The sequence below is a fragment of the Octopus bimaculoides genome, chromosome 1, assembly GCF_046866305.1.
Source record: "Octopus bimaculoides isolate indiv1 chromosome 1, ASM4686630v1, whole genome shotgun sequence".
Lineage (NCBI taxonomy): Eukaryota > Metazoa > Mollusca > Cephalopoda > Octopoda > Octopodidae > Octopus > Octopus bimaculoides.
The window spans coordinates 178,033,869-178,042,832 of NC_142928.1; the positions used below are offsets into that span (position 1 = coordinate 178,033,869).

An 8,964-nucleotide genomic window follows, 5' to 3' on the forward strand; every position below is an offset into this window, starting at 1 on the left:
TTTCTTTTATTTTCATCTCTATCTTCTTTCTGTCATTTCCCTACCCCTCGTACTCCCTCTCTCTCTCTCTCTCTCTCTCTCTCTCTCTCTCTGTCCCCTTTTCTCTTCTTCTACCACTTTCAACTATTATAATAGTAGATACAAATCTGTAGCCTGGATATAAGGATTGTAAGTTTTTCATTATATCTTCATAGATATTCTATTAGGTTGTCAAGAAAGTTCTTGCGGTTTTTAACCTTTAATTTCAGATGCACATATCTCGGCTCAAACAAAACTTTATTAATCAAAATAAACACCATCAGAATCAACACACTTTTGCCAACACGAAACAAGTTTATTTATGCCAGTAGCATAAAAATCCTGCGTTCTAATGGTGATGAAGTCGTTGAAGGTGTCTTTGGCATTGTCTTGGTTTTTGAAGTATTTCTCATGCCGGAAGTTGTCGAGATGCTTGAAAAAGTGGTAGTTGGTAGGCGAGAGGTCTGGTGAGTATGGCGGATGAGGCAGAGTTTCGTAGCACAAATTGTTCAACTTCTGCAGGGTCAGTTGTGCGACGTGCAGCCGAGCATTGTCGTGGAGAAGAATTGGTCCTTTTCTATTGACCAATGCTGGCTATTGTTGTCAGAGTTTCTTATGCATTTCATCTATTTGCTGACAGTACTTCTCTGCCGTAATGGTTTCACCTGGATCCAAAAAGCTGTGATGGATGAGACCGGCTGCAGACCACCAAACAGTCACCATGACCTTCTTTTGGTGCAACTTTGACTTCGGGAAGTGCTGTGGAGCTTCGTCAGCATCGAACCACTGAGCTGAGTGTTGCTGGTTGTCGTAAAAAACCCACTTTTTATTGCAAGTCACAATCCAGTTGAGAAATGAGTCATTCTTGTTGCATAAAAGAAGGGAAGATGACACTTCAAAACAGCGTTTTTTTTGGTTGTCATTCAATTTGTGCTGCACCCATTTCTCAAGTATTTTTGTTTTTCCAGTCTCTTTTAAGTGGTTGGAAATTGTTGTATATGTTACATCTAATTCAGAAACAAGCTCTCAAGCAGTTGTGTGGGGATTGGCTTCCACTGACAGCACTTCTCTGCCGACAGGCTCTTAGTTGATCATTGTCAACATCTGATGGCCAACCACTACACTTATCTTCAAGACTCTCGTCACCGCTACGAAATTTCTTGAACCACCATTGTGCTGTATGTTCCACAAGATGTTTCAGCAGCTTTTCGGCCTAGCTTGAACTGGAATAAGAAAATTGTGCGAATTTGCTTTTTGTCCATGTTGTATTCAACGTTCCAGAAAAAATGGCCTAATTATTCAAAAAGAAAAAGAGTAGCACGATTAGATAGATCGAAAAACAGCCTTTAAAATGATATATAAAGCCAGAGTAATTTAATGAAAATTAATTTGAAAATACATCATTTAAAACCAAAATTTAAAATTCTGCAAGAACTTTCTTGACAACCTAATATGTTGCCCAAAATGTCGATGAGACTTTCACATATCCAAAGTAGCTGATCCTTTAACAGTGCATGACTTTCTCTTCTTGATCCATAAACTATATCTGGCCTATTGTGCTTACAATGAGTCACAACTTGCTTTGAAATATTTCACAGGTATTCATCATTTTTAAAGGTGTGTATACATTTTGGTTCTGCTGCACCTTTGTTATGGCCTTCAACACAATCCTTCCTGCATATACCACTGTAGACAGTTTTAACAATACTATCATGTCTCATGTGAAGATAGTATCTTGCAGACACTTCTAAACAGTTGATGATATTGTGGGCAATATCTTATTTATAAGAATGGTAGTCAACATTTTCTACCACAGAAATGTTGATTATTTATTTTTAGGAGTGGCTGTGTGGTAAGTAGCTTCCTTACCAACCACATAGTTCCGGGTTCAGTCCAACTGCGTGGCACCTTGGGCATGTGTCTTCTACTGTAGCCTCGGGCCAACCAAAGCCTTGTGAGTGGATTTGGTAGACTGAAACTGAAAGAAGCTCATCGTATATATGTATGTGTGTGTGTGTGTGTGTGTGTGTGTGTGTGTGTGTGTGTGTGTGTGTGTGTGTGTGTGTGTGTGTGTGTGTATGTTTCTGTGTCTGTGTTTGTCCCCACCAACATCGCTTGACAACCGATGCTGGTGTGTTTACGTACCCGTAACTTAGCGGTTCGGCAAATGGGACCAAAAGAATAAGTGCTAGGCTTACAAAGAATAAGTCCTGGGGTCGATTCGTTTGACTAAAGGCGGTGCTCCAGCATGGCCACAGTCAAACGACTGAAACAAGTAAAAGAAAAAAAGAATTATCAAATAGTTAGTAGACAGTACCTCCTGGTGTAACCTTCTAGGAAGATGTAATATATTTACTACAAATCATTAAATAACTACTATGGAGTCCAGTGCACTGATTTACCCAGAATCCACATGGATCATGGGACCCATTTTGGATCTATATATGTTGTGGATTGTTGTCGATAAATAACTACTATAGGACCCAGTGCATTGACTTGCCCAGGGACCTACAATGCTACTAAGACAGCTCTGGGAACAGCCGTCCACTCAGAGTACCTGTCCAGTTTCTCAACCTTTTTTTTTAACCTACGGACCCCTTTGATTCCTATTTTATTTGGATGGAGCCTCCTAGGCATTTGATGTTTAAAAAAATTTCTATTACATTGTCATAATTAAATATTCTTTTCTACTCTAGGCACAAGGCCCAAAATTTTTGGGGAGCGGGCCAGTCGATTACATTGATCCCAGTACACAACTGGTACTCAATTTATTGACCTCGAAAGGATGAAAGGCAAAGCTGACCCCAGCGGAATTTGAACTCAGAACATAAAGACAGACGAAATACTGCTAAGCATTCACCCGGTGTGCTAACGTTTCTGCCAGCTCTAAATTCTACAGACATATTCTTTTGTCACTCTAGCTTTATTCACAGCATCAACATATCTAATATTCTCATCAGTTCCTAGATATTTGTAACATTCAACATTGGAGATAGATTATTGGTATCCATATTCCTTGCCTAGTTGGCAATCTTTCTTCATTTGACAACCAAGTATTAACTCTTATCCTGACCAAACTCCATTTTTATGCCTCACAAGAATGCTGTAGCTGATTCTATCACTTGGGGGTCATAAATATTACTCAAACACAGCTAAGATCATCAACAAAAATGGTGTGGGCAATATTAATTTTTCTCTCCTCTGCAGATTCTCTCATGAAGCCTTTGCATTTCTTTAACAGAATTGGCAAGGGATTCACTGCCAGAATAAGAAGCATCACAGAGAAGCTGTCACCTGGCAATGCTCCTGTTGATTGTCTAATTCTGTTAATGATTATAGTAATAGCTTCAGTTTTTATCAATAGATCTGTGGACCATGTTGCGATCAGTTTCTTAAATTTGCCCCTAAATTTAGCTGTTAATGTCTCTTGTTGGCAGTTCGTGTAGATCTTAAATTATCATAAAGTCGCAGCTGGTTGTCTGTGAATTTATTATTCATTTGGCACTTTGACACTCTTTAACTATCCAATATTTTCCCCAAGTCTGCTGAGAGGAATTCTATTTTGATTGTGTTTTCTCACTACAATTAATCTCCTTTACTCCAATCTATTGGCAAATTGTGACCACAACATGTTATAGTAAGACATACAAATATCCAGAAGTCAGAATTTTTCAACCTGAACTAGTTGTTCCTTAGCAACTTGATCGATCAAAGATAAAATCAAACCAGTAGGTTTTCTCTTGATTTACACCATGACTGTCCTTTCATGTTATCGTTTATTCATATATAAACGATGAAACTTCATTTGAATTTTGCAGTAAACTGTGTTTTAAGTAAATTGGAGACCAACAGTGGTATTGTAGGGGTCCATAAAAATATTTTGCTTTAGATGTATTTGTGACAAGAAACTACTAGGTTTCTCAACCTATACAGTTTCATTTGAATTTTGCAATCATGTTTTTAAGTTATTTATATTCTTCCTTCATTTCCATTTGTTCATGAGCAGCTACCATGCAACCATATAATCCTGGCATCCTCAACTCAGTGTTGTTCTTGTTCTTCTTGTGGTCGCATTTGTTACACTTTGTGTTGTTTGCAGCTTTTTTGGGGAGTAGGGAGAAAAAAACTCACTGTTCTCATCATCATCATCACCATCGTTTAACGTCTGCTTTCCATGCTAGCATGGGTTGGACGATTTGACTGAGGACTGGTGAACCAGATGGCTGCACAAGGCTCCAATCTGATTTGGCAGAGTTTCTACAGCTGGATGCCCTTCCTAACGCCAACCACTCCGAGAGTGTAGTGGGTGCTTTTATGTGCCACCAGCACAAAGGCCAGTCAGGCGGTACTGGAAACGGCTATGCTCAAAATGGTGGTTCTGACTTATTTTTATTAAGGTGCAATTTTGATGGTTGGTAGAAATAATACCAGGTAACTTGTTGTTGTAGACCAGTGGTTCTCAACTAGGGTTATATGACTCCTGGGGGTTCATCTAAAATTCTGGGGGTTCCACACAAGCAATATAATAAATTGGAGTGGTATTTTAGGGGTTCATGAAAATATTTTCTTTCTCAATGTTTTACATAATTCAACCTATACAAACAAATGTGTGAAAAACAAAACAAATTTTGAAAGAAGCATCTATAAACTAGTTTTTAAACATTGAATAGCAATGGGGATCCACCAGAATAGGATATCAATCAAAGGGGTCCATGGTTAAGAACTACTGTTGTAGACTATTTTACACTGAAATGCATATAGATTGGAACCTAATCACACTTCATCCATTTCAGTAATCAATTGAGTGGTTTTCTCAAGACTTTCTACAGAATTGAGAGAGGATTTGGTTCAAATGAAAGCTCAACTGAAATTTCTTTCAATAGTTCCACAAGCTACAATACCTAAACCCAGCTTCCTGTCCAGCCCTAGTACATGTAGTAATAATTCCATATGTTGCCTTTCGGTCTGTTTCCTTAATATTGCCAGGGACCTCCAGAAGAGTTGTTCCTTCACATTTATCCAGAAAAGTTTTAGAGGATAGTATAGATTACATGAAAAATTAATGGTCTCCTTATGCCATTGTGACTGACTCCAACATCAAAAGAGCCACAAAACTGACAACCATGGCTGCCCCATATCTCCACTTGTAACGACCTCGCTCATATTCAGCTATTGTGGAACTTTTCTCGCATCCCTGGCTTCTAGTTCTTTTCTCCTACATCCATGATACCAACTACGCTTTTTATCTCTTCAAACTTCTCCTTCCTACATCTACTTTGAGAGATCTACTTAGAGAGATCTACTTTGAGAGATCTACTTTGAGAGATCTACTTTGAGAGATCTACTTTGAGAGATCTACTTTGAGAGATCTACTTTGAGAGATCGGCAATATGATACATATTCCAAATTTTATTTCAGCCATTAAAATAACTTGGAACTTATGAAAAAAAAGGCGAACTAAAAGCCAGAAATTAAGCACAGATGTTTAGGACAAGCTTATGAAAATGCTTTGAACATGGAAGGAGTTAACTGTTGCTCTTCCACAGGTAGGATCTGATATGTGAAGAGGTCACCAGAATGGCCATGAGTACCAGAATGGAACCCAACAATGCTGACTTATTTGTTGGCCATCTTCAGTTCCAAATATTTCTCCAATTCACTGGGAGATATCTGGTTATTACATTAACAACTGCATCAGTGCCACTTCTCTCTTCCAGGAAGAGGGTATGATTGGAGGCAGATTTGGCAGTTATTCTTAACCGGTGAAGCGATCTCATATTGGCTTGTGTTTGCTTCTTCTAATCCTGTTGCTGGAAACATTGCCAAGTGTATTGACACAACCAGCACACATCATTTTATTGGTGCAAGTGTGTAATCAGGATTTATGGGCCACAGCATGCAGTAAATGCATTGACGTATTAAAAACAAGGTAGGCTTAAAACAGATGGTGGTGATAATGATTGCAACAATGACGAGGATGGTGGTAGTGGTGATGGAATAGGATGATGACTTGAGCAGATTTTATCTCAGCATTGTCAGTCATCAAACACAAGTTATCAATTTCAAGTCAGTGTTTGTTTCGCTCTCAACCACTCTATCAATGTCTCCCTTTTCTCTCTGTCTCTCACTTTCTCTAAGGTAATATATATATATATATATATATATATATATATATATATTTATATATATATATATATATATATATATATATATATATATATATATATATATATATATATATTTATATATATATATATATATATATATATATATATATATATATATATATATATATATATATATATATATATATATATATATTGTTTTATACTTTTATTCTTTTACTTGTTTCAGTCATTTGAATGTGGCCATGCTGGAGCACCACCTGTAGTCATACAAATCGACCCCAGGACTTATGTTTTGTAAGCCTAGTACTTATTCTATCAGTCTCTTTTGCCAAAATGCTAAGTTACAGGGACATAAGAGAAAAGATAGAAAAGAGAGATAGATACGTCCAGTCCTTAGGAGAGTACTGAAAGAAAAGAAAGATGATCATGTGAGGATTAAATTTCAATTAAATATAACATTTGATCACTTGTTTTCTTTATTCACAATTCAGGCAGGACTTATGGAATGATATATATATATATATATATATATATATATATATATATATATATATATGTACAATGCTGTCAGTAAGGTGAGGATTGGCAACGAGTACAGTGAAGAATTCCGAGTAGGAGTAGGGGTCTACCAAGGATCAGTCCTCAGCCCTCTCTTATTCATCATAGTCCTCCAGGCAATAACAGAGGAATTGAAGACAGGATGCCCCTGGGAGCTCCTCTATGCTGATGACCTTGTTCTAATTGCTGAGTCACTATCAGAACTAGAGGAAAAGTTTCAGGTGCGGAAGCAAGGATTAGAATCGAAGGGCCTTAGAGTCAACCTAGCTAAAACCAAAGTCTTAATAAGTAGGAAGGCAGACAAACCACAAATCCCTTCAGGTAGATGGCCCTGCTTGATCTGTAGAAAAGGCATAGGTAGAAATTCTATAAGATGTACCCAGTGTAACCTATGGACACATAAGAGGTGCAGCAATATCAAAGGAAGGCTAACTGGGAAGATAGTTTTTGTATGTGGCAAATGCTCAGGTGCTATAAACACAGAAAATGTGCAGAGAACAGCTTCTGTCACATTCTAAGGAGAAAAACTAGAAGTAGTTGATAGCTTCTGTTACCTAGGGGATCAAGTCAGTAGCAGGAGTGGATGCTCTGAAAATATAGCTACTAGAATAAGAATAGTTCAGAGATCTCCTACCTCTGCTGGTGACAAAGGAACTCTCGCTCAGAGTAAAAGGTAGACTGTATGACGCATATGTGTGAACAGCCATGCTACATGGCAGTGAAACATGGGCCGTGACTGCTGAGGACATGCGTAAGCTTGCAAGGAATGAAGCCAGTATGCTCCGCTGGATGTGTAATGTCAGTGTGCATACACAACTGAGTGTAAGCACCCCGAGAGAAAAGTTGGATTTAAGATGCATCAGATGTGATGTGCAAGAAAGACGACTGTGCTGGTATGGACATGTGTTGCGAATGAATGAGGACAGCTGTGTGGAAAAGTGTCACACTCTAGCAGTTGAAGGAACCTGCGAAGGAGGTAGACCCAGGAAGACCTGGGATGAAGTGGTGAAGCACGACCTTCAAACATTGAGCCTTACTGAGGCAATGACTAATGACAGGGACCTTTGGAGATATGCTGTGCTTGAGAAAACCTGAAAAGCCAAGTGAGACCATACATAGCCCATGGTCTATGCCAGTGGGTGTAACCAGCCCATTTATGAATACCCCTCATTCATTGGACAACAAACCTTGGTTGTGAAGATCTATTGAGGCAAGTGAAATCAAAATCAAAATCGCTGATGTGACCGATGACAGTACCACCTGATTGGCACTCATGCCAGTGGAACGTTAAAAGAAGCATATCTGACTGTGACCGTTGCCAGAGCCATGGATTGGCTCCCGTGCCAGTGACATGTGAAAAGCACCATTTGAGCGTGATCGTTGCCAGTGTTGCCTGACCAGCACATGTGCTGGTGGCACGTGAAAAACAAGGAATCTAGTGCTCTGAGCTTAGATTTTTCTTGGGGCTGGCTAGATTGGAGCAGTCTCAAGTATAACCAGCCAAAACTGCAAAGATAATCTGGAACTCGACTGACGAAAGAAAACTCCGAATGACCCATCCTTGTTTTGTCTTGTCCCTTTTTATATCATTATATCATCTGTCTGGGTGTCTTGTTGTTGCCTGTTGCATTCTTGTCCCATTTTTTGTATTCTTTTTTATATACATATAGCAGTGTACATACACTTTAGTCTCTTATATGTAAGTATATATATATGTATGTATGTGTATATATATATATATACACATACATACATACATACATATATATATATATATGTATATACACATACATACATACATACATACATACATATATACATACATATATATATATATATATATATATATATCATCATCATCATCGTTTAACGTCCGCTTTCCATGCTAGCATGGGTTGGACGATTTGACTGAGGACTGGTGAAACCGGATGGCAACACCAGGCTCCAATCTAATTTGGCAGAGTTTCTACAGCTGGATGCCCTTCCTAACGCCAACCACTCAGAGAGTGTAGTGGGTGCTTTTACATGTCACCCGCAAGAAAACGGCCACGCTCGAAATGGTGTCTTTTATGTGCCACCCGCACAAGCCAGTCCAGGGGCACTGGCAACGATCTCACTCGAAAATCCTACGGGAGCCAGTCAGGCAGTACTGGCAACGGCCACGCTCAAAATGGTGCATCTCATGTGCCACCCGCACAAGAGCCAGTCCAGGGGCACTGGCAACGATCTTACTTGGCTTGCCGGGTCTTCTCACGCACAG

The 8,964-nt window shown here is 38.9% G+C and overlaps 1 long non-coding RNA gene across 1 annotated transcript in view; it reads left to right on the forward strand.

Moving 5' to 3' along the window:
- Positions 1 to 6,602, forward strand: part of LOC149137861 (uncharacterized) — a 41,713-nt gene extending 35,111 nt beyond the window's left edge. The window contains exon 2 of the long non-coding RNA XR_016240641.1: positions 6,373 to 6,602. This is a non-coding gene — a long non-coding RNA (uncharacterized LOC149137861). The remainder of the gene's footprint in view (positions 1 to 6,372) is intronic.
- Positions 6,603 to 8,964: the final 2,362 nt, after the last annotated feature.